The sequence below is a fragment of the Bombina bombina genome, chromosome 2 (genome assembly GCF_027579735.1).
Source record: "Bombina bombina isolate aBomBom1 chromosome 2, aBomBom1.pri, whole genome shotgun sequence".
Lineage (NCBI taxonomy): Eukaryota > Metazoa > Chordata > Amphibia > Anura > Bombinatoridae > Bombina > Bombina bombina.
Window position 1 is genome coordinate 1414491716 of NC_069500.1, and position 22151 is coordinate 1414513866.

Genomic DNA, 22151 nt, shown 5'->3' on the forward strand with positions numbered 1-22151 from the left:
AATCAGCCAATCAGAATCAAGTTCAATCCGATTGGCTGATCCAATCAGCCAATCAGATTGAGCTCGCATTCTATTGGCTGTTCCGATCAGCCAATAGAATGCGAGCTCAATCTGATTGGCTGATTGGATCAGCCAATCGGATTGAACTATATTCTGATTGGCTGATTCCATCAGCCAATCAGAAAATTCCTACCTTAATTCCGATTGGCTGATAGGATTCTATCAGCCAATCGGAATTCGAGGGACGCCATCTTGGATGACGTCCCTTAAAGGAACCGTCATTCGTCGTCTAGTCGTCGGAAGAAGAGGATGGATCCGCGCTGGAGGTCTTCAAGATGGAGCCGGTCGTCATCGGATGGAAGAAGATAGAAGATGCCGCTTGGAGAAGATGTTTGCCGGTCCGGATGTCCTCTTCTTGCCGGATAGGAGGAAGACTTTGGACCCTCTTCTGGACTTCTTCAGTGGATGTCTAGCCCCCGCTTGGCTTGGATGAAGATCTTGGAGCCAGGACGGATCGGTGAACCTGGCATGGTGAAGACAAGGTAGGAAGATCATCAGGGGGGTAGTGTTAGGTTTACTTAAGGGGGGTTTGGGTTAGATTAGGGGTATGTGGGTGGTGGGTTGTAATGTTGGGGGGGGGGGTATAGTATGTTTTTTTTTACAGGCAAAAGAGCTGAAATTCTTGGGGCATGCCCCGCAAAGGGCCCTGTTCAGGGCTGGTAAGGTAAAAGAGCTTGTAATATTTGTATTTTAGAATAGGGTAGGGAATTTTTTATTTTGGGGGGCTTTGTTATTTTATTAGGGGGCTTAGAGTAGGTGTAATTAGTTTAAAATTGTTGTAATATTTTTCTTATGTTTGTAAATATTTTATTATTTTCTGTAACTTAGTTCTTTTTTATTTTTTGTACTTTAGATAGTTTATTTAATTTTATTTATTTGTAGCAATTGTGTTTAATTAATTTATTGATAGTGTATTGTTAGGTTAATTGTAGGTAATTGTAGGTAGTTTATTTAATTATTTTATTGATAGGGTAGTGTTAGGTTTAATTATATCTTAGGTTAGGATTTATTTTACAGGTAAATTTGTAATTATTTTAACTAGGTAACTATTAAATAGTTCTTAACTATTTAATAGCTATTGTACCTGGTTAAAATAATTACAAAGTTGCCTGTAAAATAAATATTAATCCTAAAATAGCTATAATATAATTATAATTTATATTGTAGCTATATTAGGATTTATTTTACAGGTAAGTATTTAGCTTTAAATAGGAATTATTTATTTAATAAGAGTTAATTTATTTCGTTAGATAAAAATTATATTTAACTTAGGGGGGTGTTAGTGTTAGGGTTAGACTTAGCTTTAGGGGTTAATACATTTATTAGAATAGCGGTGAGCTCCGGTCGGAAGATTAGGGGTTAATAATTGAAGGTAGGTGTCGGCGATGTTAGGGAGGGCAGATTAGGGGTTAATACTATTTATGATAGGGTTAGTGAGGCGGATTAGGGGTTAATAACTTTATTATAGTAGCGCTCAGGTCCGCTCGGCAGATTAGGGGTTAATAAGTGTAGGTAGGTGTCGGCGACGTTGTGGGGGGCAGATTAGGGGTTAATAAATATAACATAGGGGTCGGCGATGTTAGGGCAGCAGATTAGGGGTACATAGGGATAACGTAGGTGGCGGCGGTTTACGGAGCGGCAGATTAGGGGTTAAAAGTGTAATGCAGGGGTCAGCGATAGCGGGGGCGGCAGATTAGGGGTTAATAAGTGTAAGGTTAGGGGTGTTTAGACTCGGGGTACATGTTAGGGTGTTAGGTGCAGACTTAGGAGGTGTTTCCCCATAGGAAACAATGGGGCTGCGTTAGGAGCTGAACGCTGCTTTTTTGCAGGTGTTAGGTTTTTTTTCAGCTCAAACAGCCCCATTGTTTCCTATGGGAGAATCGTGCACGAGCACGTTTTTGATGCCGGCCGCGTCCGTAAGCAACTCTGGTATCGAGAGTTGCATTTGCGGTAAAAATGCTCTACGCTCCTTTTTTGGAGCCTAACGCAGCATTTGTTTGAACTCTCGATACCAGAGTTAAATTTATGGTGCGGCCAGAAAAAAACCCGCGGAGCGTTAACAGCCCTTTTACCGCCGAACTCTAAATCTAGCCGTAATTCTGGAAATGTTGCGTAGGTGTGAACGGCAGGATTTGGTAAGCGTTTGTATATGTGGGTTGAATGTGAGTTCTGAGTCTAGTGTGACCCCAAGGCAGCGGACCTGGGGTGAGGTGTTGAGAATAGAGTCTCCAACCATCAGAAAAATATCAGGTGTCGGATGTCTCGAAGAGGGGGGAATAAGAAGCAGCTTGGACAGATTGAGTTGGAGGTAGTGTGAAGACATCCAAGAAAAAATTGCAGAGAGGCAGTCAGAAATCTGGTTGAGTAAAGAGGGAGAGATATCAGGAGAGGAAAGATAGATTTGGGTATCATCAGCATATAGGTGGTACTGGAATCCAAAGGAGGCTATAAGTTTTCCAAGGCAGGATGTATAAAGAGAGAAAAGCAAGGGACCCAAGACAGAGCCTTGAGGTACTCCAACTGAGAGAGGCATAGGATCACAAGATATGTTGTTAAAGGAAACTGAAAACTAGCGGTTTGAAAGATATGATGCAAACCAGGAGAGGGCTGTGTCTCGGATGCCAAATGAATGTAGTATTTTTAGGAGGAGAGGATGGTCAAGTGTGTCAAAAGCTGCGGACAGGTCAAGAACAATTAGTAATGAGTAATGGCCTTTGCTTAGGCTGATAACAGGTCATTTGTTACTTTAGCAAGAGCGGTTTCTGTTGAGTGTTTAGGGCGGAAACCAGATTGTAGTGGATCAAGTAAGGAGTTAGTTGTGAGAAATTGAGTTAGCCGATTATAGACTAGTCGTTCCAATAATTTAGAAGCAAAGGGAAGTAAGGAGACTGGTCGATAGTTAGAAGGCGTGTAGGGGTCAAGCGAGGGCTTTTTTAGGGTTGGTATGATTGACGCATGCTTGAATGTGTCAGGAAATGTGCCAGCAGTGAGGGATTGGTTAAAGAGATGAGTTAGGGTAGGGGTTAGTGAAGCAGAGAGAGGGGAATAAGTCGTGAAGGAATAGGGTGGGCAGGTTGTGAGATGAGCCGAGGATAGGAGTGCAGAGACTTCTTCCTCTGTTACAGGAGGGAAATAGCATAGATTTTTGTTAATAGAAGGGGTGGGTAGGATTGCTGGGTTTGCGGGGTGCGAGGTGCAGATCTCTTTTCTAATGGTGTCAATTTTATTTTTGAAGTGATCAGCAATACTTTGAGCAGTGAGGTTGGTAGTGGGCGGGGGGGGGGCAAGCGGACGTAGAAGGGAGTTAAAGGTTGAGAACAGTTTTCTGGGGTTGGATGCGTGAGATGACACGAGGGAGGAGAAATTGACTTGTTTTGCCAGGCTGAGCGCAGAGTTGTAGGACTTAAGGGTGAATTTATAATGTTGGAAATCAGCAAAGGTGCGTGATTTGTGAAGACCACACAAACATACACACACATACATACAACCCCCCCCACACACACACATACAATCATACCCACACACATACATACAAACATACCGACACACACACAAGCATACATTCACATACAAACGTACATGCACATACAAACATACATGCACATACAAAAACATACCCACACACACATATAAACATACATGCACATACAAACATACCTACACACATAGAAACACACATTCACATACATATAAACATACCCACACAAACATACCCTCACACACACACATACAAACATATATGCATATACAAACTTTCCCACACACATACAAACATTCATGCACATACAAACATACCCACACACCTACATACAAACATACACCGGTGCCAGTGACAGTTGCAATATTCAGCTTACAACATTTTATGGAGCCCTGCGCAGTCTGATAATTATGTAGGAGAGGGGAAATTAGGCAACCAGGCCCACCCCATAGTTATCAATCTGCACCTGCATCAAGCTAAGCAAGCAAGCTTGAGGGGGGGGGGATTGCCCTGTTGCCCGTCCCCCATATCAGCAACTGTGTGCAGACTGCTCTGAGCAGGGGGGTTTGTGTGCTGGGAAGGGTGGGCTGTATAGAGCAGTGCTCTCACAGATGTAGTTACAGTGCACAACAATGCCGCTGAATCCTCACTCACCACAGTAAGAAAAGAAAAAAACCTTTGTAACAGACCACTTGGTATGTCCACGACCAGGATTGACTGCAAGTACTGGCGACACCACCCTCTTGAATTGTGACCTATGCGATCCAGCAACAACGGCCCATAGTAAAATCTCCCAGTGCCCCAGTAGGACAATCCTGCCCTGCACTCTATATAATTCTGGGAGTTCCCCAACAGTAAATAGCAAATCAGAGTATCATTAAGGGGATAGTTAAATCAAAATTAAACTTTCATGTTTCAAATAGAGCTTGCAATTTTAAACACTTTTAAATTTATTTCTATTATTAAATTTACATTGTGTTTTCTTGGTATCCTTTGTTTAAGAGCATACTTAGATTCAGGAGCAGCAATGCACTACTGGGAGCTAGCTTTACTGATCCTTACTGAACCATAAGGGCCTAAATCTGTGGCTTCCAGCTGTATAAAGACTAAAGCTGACATAAGACCCACTTGTAAGGTCTTTTTGACAATAGCATTAAAATCAAAACCGCTATTCATATAACAAACATATGATATCTATGTTACATAGCGCAGCTGTCTCCTGATCGATCAGAAGAATGATCTGGCTCAGTGCTGACTGCTGATACGGAGCCCTGATTGGCTTATTACTTAATGGGAAACAGCACATTTCATGCACCTCTTGTTATGAGTGACGCCATTTTGGAACTTGGTTACACTGCAGGTATCTGAAGGAGAGGTGCTACAAATGCACAAACACATCACTGGAATGATGATAAATGTCAGCATAGTCACAACCATGACTAGCAAGAGGCAGATAATACCCTCAACACTATGCTAGCACAACTTTGGGGCTTTTGATTTTGGATAGGTTAAGGGCGCTCGCTAGATGCTAGAGGGGATTGATCTTTGGGGGTGAGGTATAGGGGATTGTAATGGTATTATATGATGTAAACTACAATAGCAGGAGCTTTAGCAGCATGTATTCTCTGTTATGGTTAAACTTCAATAATCCAGAGACATCTAGAGAATTTCCCATATCTCTGTATTAGTGCTACAGTGATTCCCTTATGTCTGTTTTGCCCCAGTATTTATTTATTTTTTTCAAGCGACAAATCAGTTAAATGTTAAAGCTCAGAGCTCCCTCATGCAGCAGATTGTCATCTTGTTAACTATGGGCCAGTGCATTTAAAGTATGTGATAATACACAAAAGATTAATTTAATTTGCACCCATGTCAGCTACAGCTTACCGCACAGCACTTGTGTAAGTCTTATACACATATACACACACATGTATACACATACACAACACACACACATACGTACACACACATACACACACATACGCACACACATATTCACACATACACACACGTATACACATACACAACACACACATACAAAACACACACACATGCACACACACATATTCACACATACACACACGTATACACGTACACAACACACACATGTACACACACATAAACACATAAACAACACACACATACACACACATGTATACACATACACAACACACACACATACGTACACACACATACGCACACACATATTCACACATACACACACGTATACACATACACAACACACACACACACACACATGTACACACACATAAACACATAAACAACACACACATACACACACATGTATACACATACACAACACACACACACACATACACAGGCATACACAACACCTGAATACACATACACACATAAACACACATGGATACACATACACAACACACACACATACGCACACACACTTACACACACATACACAACACATGAATACACATACACACACATGAATACACATAAACAACACACACATACACACACATGAATACATATACACAACACACACACAACACATGAATACACATACACACATACACACACATGAATACACATACACAACACACACACACACATACACACACATACACAACACATGAATACACATACACACACATGAATACACATACACAACACACACACACACACACATACGCACACACACATTCACAACACATGAATACACATACACACATACACACATGAATACACATACACAACACACATACACACACATGTATACACATACACAACACACACACATACGTACACATACATACACACACACATACACATGCACACACACACACACACACACATATTCACACATACACACACGTATACACATACACAACACACACATACACACACATGTATACACATACACAACACACACACATACGTACACACACACGTACACACACATACACATGCACACACACACGCACACACACGCACACACACGCACACACATATTCACACATACACACACATATACACATACACAGCACACACATACAAAACACACACACACATAGTCACACATACACACACGTATATACGTACACAACACACACACATGTACACACACATAAACAACACACACATACACACATGTATACACATACACAACGCACATACACAGGCATACACAACACCTGAATACATATACACACACATAAACACACATGGATACACATACACAACACACACACATATGCACACACACATACACAACACATGAATACACATACACACACATGAATACACATACACAACACACACATACACACACATACACACACAAGAATACATATACACAGCACACACAACACATGAATACACATACATACACACATACACACACATGAATACACATACACACACACACATACACAATACATGAATACACATACACACATATACATACACATACACACATGAATACACATACACACACACACATACACACCCATACACAACACACACACACACACACACACACATGCACACACATACACAAAACATGAGTGCACATACACACACATTAATACACATACACAACACACACACACATACATACACAACACATGAATACACATACACACATACACATACACAACACACACATACACACACATGAATACACATACACAACACACATACGCACACACACATTCACAACACATGAATACACATACACAACACACATACGCACACACACATTCACAACACATGAATACACATACACACATACACACACATGAATACACATACACAACACACATACACACACATGAATACACATGAATACACATACACAACACACACACATACGCACACACACATGCACACACATACACAAAACACACATGTACACATGCACACACAAAATACACACACATACACAACATGCACACACACATATACACCCACAAATACACATACACACACTTATACATGCACATACGCATGCACATACATATACAGACATACACACACAAAACACACACTCATGCACACACACACTTGCACACACATACACAAACACATACATAACACACACATACACACACATAAATACATAAACACACACACATATAAATATATATATATATACACACACACACACACAGACACATACACACATGAATACACATACACGTACACACACATGCACATACATATACAGACACACAGGTATACACATAGACATCACACACTCATGCACACACACACACACATGCACACACATACACAAATATGCACACACGTATACACACACATAAATACATAAACACACACACATATATATATATATATATATATATATATATATATATACACACACACACACACACACACACAGAGACACATACACACATGTATACACATACACACACTTATACATGTACACACACATATACAGACACACACACAGGTATACACATAGACATCACACATTCATGCACACACACACACAAATATGCACACACACATAAATACATAAATACACACACATATAAATATATATACACACACATTTACACATACATAAACTTATACACACATACACAAACTCAAACCTTACACAGACATAAACACACACACACACATGCACATACATATACACACACACACATGCACATACAGACATAAACACAAACTCATATAAATATATACTGTATACACACACATATACAAACATTTAGACACACATACATATACACACATTCACACACAAACGTACAAAAAAAATAGACAAACACACACACACACACAAATACATGAACACATAAAGACAAACTCATATAAATACAAATACAAACACATATATACATAGCCTGGTTGCGCTGTAAAAAAAATCTGTATATTATTAATATATATAGTAATAATATCTTAATATCACACATAGAAATCCAAAATCTTGATGATTTATTTTATGGTAAATGAAGCCACATTAAGCTACAACAGGTATCCCAGTACTTCCAGACACCTTTCCACTCCTTTGCAATGAGTCTAAGAAGTTTTATATTGTCATTTACTGTGACAAAAGACCCCTCCTGAAAGGTTACCATTTCACACTCAGCTGACACAAGGGTATACTGACTGTCTCCTAGATAACATTTTTTTATTTACCATTACAGTAACTCATAAGTTAGCACTACAATTTGGTTTCTAATGCATATTACTCTGTGATAGTTTATCTATATAATATTTCAGATTGTGATGCTTGTTATCACCAGGTCAAATAATGTTCCCTCCATCGGTTTCCGAGAGTTACCAAGTGACCACCAATCACAATGGAGCTTTAACTCCTGCCTTATTATAGTGATAGTTGTAGCAATTCAGATGTAGGCGTGTTGCTAGGCAACCAGTGCAGCCTTGACAGCTCGTGTATATCCAGTAATCAGAGCGGACAGATTCAGTGAGCATTGAGACAAAATACTTGTAGTAATCTGTAATAAAGTGCTCACAATAACATGCCGACAGGAGTTGTTTGCGAGTTACATTCATTTGCATCTCCCAGCGTTGCCCCAGTATAGGAAATAACTTCTTCTTTCACCTGTCTTTATGTTATCCTAGGAGCTAATTCACTGAAAGGTGGAGAGCGGAGAGGGACAAGCTAAAATGTTATAGCAATCCCGATACGACTCGTAATATGCGTTACTGGCTATTAAGCTGGAATTTTTAAGCGTTAAAAGCCAAAACGCAAAACTCGTAATCTACCTGTAAGTTATTTGTTAAATCTGAGCTATTTATACACAATTGGTAATGCTAGACCACTTCCTGTTTGTTTCAGACGATTTAACTATGTACCTTTTTTATTTTAATTAATCTGTGAAAGGGTTAAATTAGTGCATATAATAATACTTCTATTACAATGTTATGCCGGCTCACTAGGATGAACTCTTTTTTTTTATGACAATTCCAGTGAACATCCAATCAACGTGTGTGTCATATGACAATCTTGAAGTCCAGCCCCTTTAAAACCCCTAGAAAGCCTACGTAGAGAGTGAGTGTGACTGCTCTTAACATCACAGCCAAAAGAGGAAATGAAGGGGGGCGAAGGGACAGACAATACCAATTAGGATTATAAATCTTTTATTATAAAATATTTACAGTATACACTCTAAAAAAATTAATGATGTGGTTTTACTTGCAAACTAATGTATTTTTCACTGAAACATTCTTAGAGTTTACCATCAGTTTAACAAAGTGTTTGAGCCTCACTCAGGTCCTTCAGCTGCTTGACAAATGGGGCACTTTACCTCTACAGTGCATTAAGCCCCATACATATTATCTTGTTAGTGCTGTATTCCTTCCTCTCACAGTTCCAGCTACCTTCAAAACATAACCTCTTGGTTTAACCTTTTCTATGACAAAGTAAAAGCTGCAGACCCCAAATGTAAGTATCAAAGGGACACGAAACCCAAACTTTTATGATTCAGATAGCACATGTGATTTTAAACAACTTTACAATTTACTTCTATTATTTGTTTTGTTTTCTTTGTATCCTTTTTTTAAAAGGATACCTAGGTAGGCTCTGGAACTGCTAACTGGTGGCTGAACATATATGGCTCATGTTATTGGCTCACCTGGTGTGTACCAAGAGAATGAAGCAAATTAGATAATAGAAGTAAATTGGAAAGTTGTTTAGAATTTGCTTAATTAATCAGTAAAGAAAACTGGGTTTTAACCAAATAATTTACTGCACTACTTTACAGAGAGGAGCTCTGCCACACTGCAAGCTGGACGGACCACTGCAAAAATGTACAGAATAATTATTAACTGATGCAAAGTGGGATGAGTAAATTACATGCCAGCTCTCCTTTATAGTGCTACAACATTACCAGGTAGTTCCCAAAAGCAATGGGCTCTGTGGTTTCCAGCTGATTGAACACTATGGGGCCTATTTATCAAGTCGACAACTTACTTGCATTCGACGGCACCAATACGTTCGCTTAATATCGCCTAACTTCGCTGCCACGGACCTGAATACGTTCTCCAAAGTTACCAAAAAAGCTGTCAAAAAGCTGCGCACCAAGTACGGGGCGATGAGCAGCGGACTGTTGTTAACTAAAAGTCATCGATCTCGCTGCTCTTCGGCTTTTTCCCAGCTTTATTGGTATACTGTCACCAAACACCCACACTATACTACACTGTTTTACCCCTATCCCACTGCTCACAAACCCAGCAGCAACTAAATAAAGTTATTAACCCCTAAACCGCCGCTCCCGGAGCCCACTGCCACTCTAATAAATGTGTTAACCCCTATCCTGCCGCTCCCGGAGCCCACCGCCACCTACATTATGTTATTAACCCCTAATCTGATGCCCCCTACACCGCCGCCACCGACATTATACTTATTAACCCCTAATCTACCGTCCCCAACGTCGCCACCACTATATTACATTTATTAACCCCTAAACCTAAGTCTAACCCTAACACACCTAACTTAAATATAATTAAAATAAATCTAAATAAAACCTACTATTAATAACTAAATAATTCCTATTTAAAACTAAATACTTACCTGTAAAATAAACCCTAAGCTAGCTACAATATAACTATTAGTTACATTGTAGCTATCTTAGGGTTTATTTTTATTTTACAGGCAAGTTTGTATTTATTTTTTTTTTTTTTTTTTTTTTTTTTTTTTTAAAGCTTTATTGAGTGAACATTTATAAATTGACATCATTTACAATAAATGCATCAAACAATATGTTTATCAACAAGATATTAACAATATATCAAAGAAAGTGATTTGAGGTAAACAAATGATATATAACCACATTATCACATTTGCCATGTTCAATGTTTGTACATTTAGCTTAGTGAGTTGCCTCTCATAGGCAAAGATATTTTGAGGCTAACGCCATCAGGCCCCAAAAAACACCTCATGTATAGCCCAATAAGGCTGGAACTGCAGCGCTAAATACAGATGGGCCCGACCGCGTCAGCTCTGGATGATCTTTGAGTATGTTGAGTAAGACATGGAAAAAAGGGGGGGGAGAAAGGAAGGGGGAAGAATAAGGGGGGGGTGGCAGAGAGGGAACAGAATTATATAAGGGGGAGGAGGGGAATACCTGACTGGAGGGGGTGAAAAGGGGGAGGGGAAGACAAAACAAAAAAAAAAAAAAAAAAAAAAAGGGGGAAGAGGGGGGGGGATGTTTATCTGTTGTTGAGAATTTAACCGTAGTTTGTTCAAGGAGACCCAAGCATCCCACATATTCTGTCGTCGTGAACCATACCAAACACCCTGTTATGTCGTGTTCTATAGGGTCTTACCCTCCCAGATAAGAACCATGTACTCATGTATTTCCAGCTTCCCTGTCCTCATGTAGTGAAACCTTTCAAGTTTTATTAAGTCCCAGACCCCGGCCTTCCACTCCTCAAGGCTGGGTGTGTGTAGTGACTTCCAATATTTTGGTATAAGTCCCTTTGCGCAATTTAACATCAGGAGGAGTAAGTGCCGTTTTGCTTCCATAGCAATTTTAGGTAGCTCATAGTATATAAGATATTTGGGATCCGGAGGTATGTTAATTTCAAGCAATTTGCTACATACCCGAAATATCTCGCTCCAGAAGGGCTGTATGCAGGGACAGTGCCACCAAATGTGCAGCATAGAACCCTCTTCTCCGCAATCTCTCCAACACCCTCCGCCCGTGTGCGGGTAGATTTTTTTCAGCCTCTGTGGCGTGAGGTACCATCTGCTCAGGAACTTAAAATGTAGTTCCTGAAGTCTCATCGAGACCGATGCTCGTTTCGCTTTCCGAAAGATAGACCTCCACGCTCCTGAGTCAGGTTCGAGACCTAATTCCTGTTGCCAGGCGGCCACATAGGATGGGAGTATGTCATCTCCACCTTCCAATAGCAGTTTATATAGAGTCGAAATAAGATGTTTCGGCAAGCTCGGAGAGGTACAGAGGGCTTCAAAGGGTGTTTTCTGTCTAATTAGCGGTTCTCTATCCCGCTGGGTATGAAAGTAGTGATTAAATTGTGCTGTTCTGAACCACGAAGAGAACAGGTCGCTATCCCAATCAGCCAATTCCGCCTGTGGCTTAATTTTATTCCCTATTATGGTGTTCGAAATCGCGGTTTCAGCTAGTGTGTAGGGACATCCCAGAGAGTAATTTTTGTTCGCCAATCCATTATCTGGATTTTCCCGAACAGGTGTCACCGGCGAGAGGGGGGTGGATATATATGGTCTTGACTTAATCAATTTGTCCCAATTACGCAGCACATCGTCAATCAGAGGATACTGTGAGATCCAATTGGGGCGATGCGCTGGGTTGATCCACGCGAGGGAGCCCACATTTCCCCTTTGAAGGATCTCTCTGTCTAGGCCTATCCAAGCCTTGTTGGATGAGCCATGACACCATTCCACTAAATGTTGCAGTTGGATGGCTTTAAGGTATTCACTCAATCTAGGGACACCCGCTCCTCCTCGGTCTCTAGGAAGGTACATTGTTCTTTTATTGATCCTTGGTCTCAGACCATTCCACACATAAGTCTCCAGTGTTGATTGAATTTGGTGAATTATGTGCTCTGCTGACGAGAGGGGGATCGCCTGCATAATATATAGAACCCTGGGTAAGATGTTCATTTTTGCTACTTGGATTCTCCCCATCCATGAGATGGTTTTGTTCTTCCAGGATGTCAAATCTCGGGTTACTTCCTCTCTTATATGTTTATAGTTTGTGTTAACTATTTCTCTGATCGTGGGAGCCAGCATGACACCCAAGTATTTTAAATGCTTTGTAGCAATTTTTAGAGGGTAACGGTCGTTGTGGGATGCAAAGGTATCTCCAGGTATTGAAATGTTCAACATCTCAGACTTGGAGAGATTAAGCGAAAAGTCTGACACCTTCCCGAATTTCTCGAACTCGGCTAGTGATTCCCGCAAAGAAGTGTCATTGTCGGCTAAGGTCAGGAGCACATCGTCGGCATACATAGCCAGTTTGTGTTCCACGCCTCCTGTTCGGTATCCACATATCTCAGAGTTCTTGCGTATTCTGCAGGCCAGGACCTCCATTACCAAGGCAAATAGTAGAGGCGAGAGGGGACATCCCTGTCGCGTTCCATTTGAGATCTGAAACGCCTCTGAGAACAGTCCATTCACCCGCACTTTGGCGTTCGGGTTGGAATATAGGGAGAATATATAATTTACAAAACGCTTTCCAAAACCCATTTTAACTAGAGTATGCTGCATGAAGGTCCAATTGACCCGATCAAAGGCCTTTTCCGCGTCCGTCGAGACCAACAACAACGGAGCGGAATTGGCCTGTGCATGTGCGATCAGTTGGATCACTCTGAGGGTGTTATCCCGCGCTTCTCTAGCAGGGACAAACCCTGCTTGGTCCGTGGAGACCAGCTGGGGCAGAAATTTTTGGAGGCGGCTAGCTATTACTTTAGCCAAAATCTTAACGTCAGAGTTAAGCAGTGATATTGGTCTGTAACTGCTGGGCAGATTTTCTGGTTTGCCCGGTTTGGGAATTACTGAGATGTAAGCCTCAAGCATCGTACTCGGTAGAGTGGGTGCTTCGGAAAGTCGGTTGAACACCCGCAGCAGGTGAGGCATCAGTATACCGGAAATTTTTTTGTAATAGCGCATGCCAAACCCATCGGGGCCGGGGCTTTTGCCCGCTGGGAGGCATTTGATAGCTGCCAGGACCTCTTCCATTGCTATCGGCGCTTCTAATTGGCTTGCCTGTTCAGCCGACAGAGATGGTAAGTTTGCATTTTCGATATAGGCAAGGGTCTCCCGTTCTATAAGTTGTCCATCTCGGGGTTCTCCCTGTGGATCCCCTGCTGTATGTATGTTGTATAAAGTTTTATAGAAATTGCCAAAGATATTTGCTATGGCTTGACCTTCTTTATGCGTTATCCCCTGCTTATCTGTAGATTCATAGACAAACGAGCGCAATCTTTTCCGTGTCAGTGCTCGGGCCAAGAACCTCCCTGCTTTGTTGCTATGTTCAAAGAACTTTTGACGCAGTATGAGCGCTTTTTTGTGCTGCTCTTCTTGCAGATGGTGTAGCAGTGCTGATCTGGCTGTTGTTAGCTCTGTTTGCAGTGCTCGGTCATCGGGTTTTTCTTTATGTGCTAGTTCTTTTTGTGATACTTGTGCTAACAGTGCACCATAGGCTTCTCTTTTGGATTTGCGTTTAGCTGCGCTGTATCCGATCAGCCGGCCTCTGATCACACCCTTGTGGGCTTCCCAGATAACAGAGCTGTCCATAGTGTCGTCTGCATTTAGGAGGAAGTATTCCTCTATGTTTTTATGCAGATCCAGAGCTAAAATTTTGTCGTCTAGGAGGTACTCATCAAGTCTCCAGACGTAAGGAGTAATTGGAGTATCTGGCCAGTTAATAGTGCATTTGACCGGAGCATGGTCCGACCACGTGATTGTATTGATACTACTACTCGTTATCACTCCCAGACCCGCGGAGTCGGAAAAAAGGTAATCGATCCTGGTGTACTTCCTGTGGGGATGTGAATAAAAAGTATAGTTTTTATCCAATGGGTGGATAGTACGCCAGACGTCGTGGACTCCCAAGTCTCTCAAAGACCGGATCAGATGCTTTGTTATCTTTTGAGGAGCGCTGGAGAGGCCGTCCGATGTGTCTAGGCTGGGATTCAGCGAGACATTAAAGTCACCTCCCATATAGAGGACACCTTTTTGTATTTCCAAAATACGCTGCATTACTTTCTTAAAAAATACGTCTTGAGCCTTATTTGGAAGGTATAGATTGGCCAGGGTCATGGGTCTGCCATACAATCTACCTGTCGTAATTATATATCTTCCATTAGGGTCTTTCAGCGTTTGCTCCGCTTGGAAGGGGACACCGCTGTGAAACAAAATGCCGACTCCATTCTTTTTGGAGGGTCCAGAGGCAAAGTCAGCTACTGGGTAATGTCTGCTAAACCACTTTGGTTCCCTATATTTAGAGTAGTGGGTTTCTTGGATAAAAATGATGTCACCACCCATTCTATGCAAATCTCTTGTGATAATTGAACGTTTCCCCGGGTTGTTTAGGCCCTTAACATTTACTGTGAGTAGGTCCAGGCTACGGGCTCTATTATGTGGTTGCGGGAGCGCCATTGCGGTGAGTGGGGTGGGTGGGAGAGAAGAAAAAAAAAAAAAAAAAAAAAAAAAAAAAGGGGGGGGGGGGTGGGAGGAGGGTAAGGTGGAGAACAAGGGAGATGAGGGAAAGGGGTAGGTGAAGGGACAGGGAGATAGGGTTTGAGATGTAGAAAAAGGAGAGCTAGTAAGACGAGGGAAGGAGGTGAGGGCAAGTTTAGGAGGATATGAGAGGTCTAAAGAGGAGAGGTATATTAGTCAGAGGGATAGGGGAAGAGAGAGCAGATATGGAGAATTCCAGCAGGGACCAGACAGTCAAAAGTTGGATTCTCACACGAAACACAAGAGAGTCTGAGGGTATGGGGTTAGAGGAGAGGGGATAGGTATCTATATATAAAACAGGTAAGTCAATAAGAGGTATTAGCCTCTATACTCTTGTAACTATAGATTAACAGAAATATGGACCTTGTAGGTAAAGTAACTCAAAAAACATAACATTTAACATTGTCGGAACCCAGATATGGATGAAGGACTAGTTTTGGACTGTCCCTCCCAAGAACAAGTTTTCTGACCGTCCATCAACACAGCCCCCACATGATATTACACACATTATATACAGTACCCGAACAGTAAAACCCACCCAATATATATTAACTTATAATTTGCTAAATTCTTCCTCACTCTATTCCCAGTTATCGCCTCAGCTGGGCAAATTAGTTTCTAACTAGAGCATTTTTTTTTTTTTTTTTTTTTTTTTTTTTTTGTTAATAGTATATTATATGTTGTTGAACCATAGGTCTCCAGTTCGGCTCATGAGGGGCTTTTGGTGTCCCTAATCAAATGCTACGTATTCCAAATGACTATTTCCCCGCCCCGCAGCTCATGTATTCTATTTGCTTACATTCTGTATTATTTTATTATATGAACTATCTGCTAGATCTAGGGGGAGAGAGAAAGATCCAGTCGGTAGACCCATGGATCCCGCCTATGGACAGAAATTATTTCAGTGTGTGATAAATTGTGAACATAAGCATCAATATAACAGCAACTTTTAAACACAAATAACCAGTTAGAGCTATACTATCGAGGGACATGCTCTTATGTAATACATCAAGTCCAAGTATCTGTCCATGTCTCTCAGTGCGTAAACAGTCCAACTGAGGTACCAGATGTATCTAATGCTAGGCTCTAAGATGCAAAACTAAAGGGGAAAAGTTATAACTAAGCATATTTCACAGATTGGAATAGGCAGTCTTTTAACTTATCTGTTCCTGAAGAGTGTGGGACTGTTCAATCCGGGTAGGGCGTTCTGTGTTGAGTAGCGGTCTACCAGCGTACCAAATATAGGTCACTGGTGTAGGATATCAGGCTTCATATAGTTTAATCTCGAACCCGAATCACACCTTCTCTGTTAACATCAGGATCTGGCTGGGCAGGGGCAACCGGCATATTTGGTGCTCTGATCTGTAATCCAAAAGTTTGGTTTAGAGTGTGCAGGTCTTCTGGAGATTTGTAGATTGCTGTCGAGCCGTTCCTCGATGCGATAATACAGGTGGGGAATCCCCACCTGTATTGGATTTGCTGTTCTTTGAGGCAGGAGGTAATGTAGCGCAACTCTCTTCGTTTCTGGAGAGTTGCGGGACATAAGTCCGAGTAGACTTGTATTTCTGCACCTTCATAAGTAAGAGGGTGTTTGTTTCTGGAAAGCCGGAGGATATCTTCTTTATCTTTATAGGAGAGTAATTTGATGATTATGTCCCTTGGTGGGGCCCTGGCCGGTGGTCTGGGCCTAAGAGCCCTGTGTGCTCTTTCCACTTGTATGTCTGCAGCGGCAGGGGCACCCTTAAGAAATTTGAAAAAGTCTTGTATGTATTGGCCTATTTCAGGTGGGTTTACCGTTTCAGGCACTCCGCGCAATCTCAAATTATTGCGCCTGCTCCTGTTTTCCAGGTCTTCAATCCTCTCGGTTAAAATCTGGACAGTTGCGTCTTGGGATTGTATACAGCTGGCTTGGTGTTGGAGGTCTGAGCGCATGGTTTCCTGTACCTCTTCCATCTGGGAAACTCTATGATCAACTGCTGTAATGTCTTTCTTCAGTTCCCCAAACATAAGCTTGACATCCATCATGGCTTCATGGATGTCATGTTTGGATGACAGGTGTTTAATGTCATCTCTGGTGAGGTATGAGGGTTGCTGGATTTCCAGATTAGATGTCTGTACTGCTGCAGAGTGTTTACCACTTTCTTGTGCCTCTTTGTGAGCATTAGGTATGGTGTCTGCTGCAATTAAATAATTCTCCATATTAGATGCCTGTGAGCCCTTGGGCGGCTTAACTATGCGCCTGTTGGCCATTTTCCAGGGTGCAGGAGTACCCAGCGGTGCGGGGGGGGGGTTACCCCAGTGTATTAAGTGATTGACTGTATGCCTAAAAATGCTGTAAAGGCAGGTATGATAGGATTACATAGTCTGATAGTTATGTGAGATCTGCTTACAATTCTCCTTATGCTTCTGCCAGTTATAATGACCAAAGTGGCTCAGTGTGTTCAATTAGGCTGCTATAAACAATGTCTGCTTATTACTGCTAACTGGGGAGATTTTAGGCTCTTTTCATATATGCAATTCCACAGGGTCTCACTGTGCTGTCGCAACTTGTCAGCAGGTCTTTTATTGTTTACATATTACCCCTCTCCTGTTAGGGCTTATCAGACATGCCACCCCTATCCTCTATGTGGTGTACCTGTATGTTGTTTCGGTGGGACAATTCATTCAGCCTCAGACAGACCGGCACTGAGTTATAGTGTGGCGCGGGAACTCTTCACTAGATGCGGCTCTTGGTTTTACCGCCACTGCTGGTTCCCTTCCAGCTCCGGACCTACCAATCTGTGCCTTTTGCCGGGCGTCTCTCTCTCGTTTATATGCTGCTACCTCCGGCTCCCATCCCGCTCCTGTGTACAGGCGGAAGCTGTAGGCCGAACACACCTCGATGTCCCCAATGCAGCGTGTTCTCTCACTCCTCTGCTCAAGTCCGTGGGGAAACTGGATCAAAGTCGGCTTGGTTTAGCCTTCGGTAAATAGCTGCGTTGATCCAAGTGTTAAGTAAGCAGTTTCTTGTCGAGCGTGACCTCCGCTGTTGCTGCTTCCTTTTCAGCCTAGGCCCCACTGTGCTCCGCTTATGGAAAGGTTTCTGCCACTGTTATTTCCTCCAAAATTACTGCAGAAAATGTCCGGTTCGGTCTAGGGTGTTAATTATTATATTTTGAGCGGGTTCCAACTTGCTGTGAGCTACTTATACCTATAACAAGAGTTTTAAGGCTTCAGAGCTAAATCAGTGTGCGGCCATTTACAAGCGTGGCCAAGCTCCGCCCCCAGTTTGTATTTATTTTAACTAGGTACAATAGTTACTAAATAGTTATTAACTATTTAATAACTACCTAGCTAAAATAAATACAAAAGTACCTGTAAAATAAAACCTAACCTAAGTTACACTAACACCTAACACTACACTATAATTAAATAAATTAACTAAATTAAATACAATTACCTAAATTAAATTAAATTAGTTAACGTACAAAAATTACAGAAAATAATAAACAAATTACAGAAATTTAAACTAATTACACCTAATCTAATTTGCGGGGCATTGCCCCAAAGTAATCAGCTCTTTTACCTGTAAAAAAAATACAAACAACCCCCCCCAACAGTAAAACCCACCACCCACACAAACAACCCCCCCAACTAAAATACTAACTAAAAAAACCTAAGCTCCCCATTGCCCTGAAAAGGGCATTTGGATGGACATTGCCCTTAAAAGGGCAGTTAGCTCTATTGCTGCCCAAAGCCCTAACCTAAAAATTAAACCCACCCAATACACCCTTAAAAAACCCTAACACTAACCCCCTGAAGATTGACTTACTGTTCTGAAGACCGGACATCCATCCTCAAGGAAGCTGCAGAAGTCTTCATCCAACCAGGCCGAAGTCCTCAACGAAGCCAGGAGAAGTCTCCATCCAAGCCGGGCGAAGTGGTCCTCCAGACGGGCAGAAGTCTTCAGCCAAACGGCATCTTCTATCTTCATCCATCCGACGCGGAGCGGGTCCATCTTCAAGACATCCGACGCGGAGCATCCTCTTCCTTCCAATGACTACTGACGAATGAAGGTTCCTTTAAGTGACGTCATCCAAGATGGTATCCCTTAGATTCCTATTGGCTGATAGAATTCTATTAGCCAATTGGAATTAAGGTAGAAAAAATCCTATTGGCTGTTGCAATCAGCCAATAGGATTGAGCTTTCATCCTATTCACTGTTGCAATCAGCCAATAGGATTGAGCTCTCATTCTATTGGCTGATTTTTTTCTACCTTAATTCCTATTGGCTGATAGAATTCTATCAGCCAATCGGAATCTAAGGGATGCCATCTTGGATGACGTCATTTAAAGGAACCTTCATTCATCGTTAGTCGTCGGAAGGAAGAGGATGCTCCGCGTCGGATGTCTTGAAGATGGAGCCGCTCCGTGCCGGATGGATGAAGATAGAAGATGCCGTCTGGATGAAGACTTCTGCGGACTTCGATGCAGACTTCGGCCGCTTCGTTGAGGACTTCTCCCGGCTTCTTGGAGGATGGATGTTGGATCTTCAAGACTGTAATTAAATCTTCTGGGGTTAGTGTTAGGATTTTTTTAAGGGTCTAACGGGTGGGTTTTAGTTTTAGATTAGGACTTGGGCTGCAATAGTGCTAAATGCCCTTTTAAGGGCATTGCCCATCCAAATGCCCTTTTCAGGGCAATGGGGAGCTTAGGTTTTTTTAGTTAGGGTTTTATTTGGAGGTTGGTTGTGTGGGTGGTGGGTTTTACTGTTGGGGGGTTGTTTGTATTTCTTTTTACAGGTAAAAGTGCTGATTACTTTGGGGCAATGCCCCACAAAAGGCCCTTTTAAAGGCCATTTGTAGTTTATTGTAGACTAGGTTTTTTTTTATTTTCATAGGGCCCTTAGATTCGGTGTTATTAGTTTAAAGCTTTGATAATTTCTTTTTTATTTTTTGTAACTTAGTGTTTATTTTTTTGTGTAACTTAGTCTTTGTTATTTTTTGTAACTTAGTTTTTTGTAACTTTGTAATTTTTAAGTGTAGAATTAAATAATTTGAGTAGGGTTAGGTGTTTAAATATATAATATAGTTAATTTAATTTGTAGTTTAATATAATTTTAGTATAACAGTTAGGTTAGATTAATTATTAATTTAATATAGTTTAATGTAATTTTAGTATAACAGTTAGGTTAGATTAATTATTAGTTTAATATAGTTTAATGTAATTTTATTATAATAGTTAGAATAGGTTAATTATTAGTTTAATATAGTTTAATTTAAATCTAAAGGTAAGTTTAAATTTATTATAAGATAGTGATGAGTTAATATTTAATGTACAGTTAGCGGGTTGTTAGGTTTAGGGATTAATAGGTTAATTTAGTTTATGGCGATGTGGGGGGCTGGCGGTTTAGGGGTTAATAAGTTTATTTAGTTGCGGTGGGCTCTGGGAGCAGCGGGATAGGGGTTAATACTTTTATGTAGGTGTCGGCGGTGTCGGCAGATTAGGGGTTAATAAGTATAATGTAGGTGGCGGCGGTGTAGGGGACGGCAGATTAGGGGTGTTTAGACTCGGGGTATATGTTAGGGTGTTAGGTGTAAACATAACTTTCATTCTACCATAGGAATCAATTGGATATTGGGCAGCAGCGAACATGAGCTTTCACTGCTTTCAGACTCCCATTGATTCCTATGGCATCCGCCGCCTCCAGGGCGGCGGATTGAAAACCAGGTACGCTGGGCCGGAATAGTGCCGAACGTACCTGGTAGACATTTGATAACTAGCAAAAGTAGTCAGTGCCGAATTTGCATTCGCTATATCTGTAATGACGTAAGCATCGGTCTGTGTCGGACTGAGACCGGCAGATCCTATGTTACGTCACAAAATTCTACCTTTGCCGGTCTGTAGGCTTTGATAACTAAGGCGAATCAAGCTCGCCACAATTACGCTGCGGAATTCCAGCGTATTTGCGGTTGACGGCTTGATAAATAGGCCTCAAAATATATGTATATAAATATTTAGTTTGCACAGCGATCTACTGATTTGCACTCATTACATAGTAAATGAGGTTGAAAAAAGACTGAAGTCCATCGAGTTCAACCTAAACAAATCTTAATATTCTTACAAATAAGCTCCAGTTTATCTTAAATTAATCCCATGTAAAAGCTGACCCATTTAACACAAATAATCATATCCCTGAAATCTGTTTCTAGCCAGAAATGTATCTAAACCATTTTTTAAATATATCTAAGATATTGGGGCCTATTTAAGATGGTGCGAGGGGACATGATCCGATATAGCGGATCATGTCTGCTGCACATCGATAAATGCTGACGGCATACTTTCTTGGCATTTATCATTGCACCAGCAGTTCTTGTGAACTGCTGGTGCAATGCCGCCCCCTTTAGACCGCTGCTTCATAACTTGTGT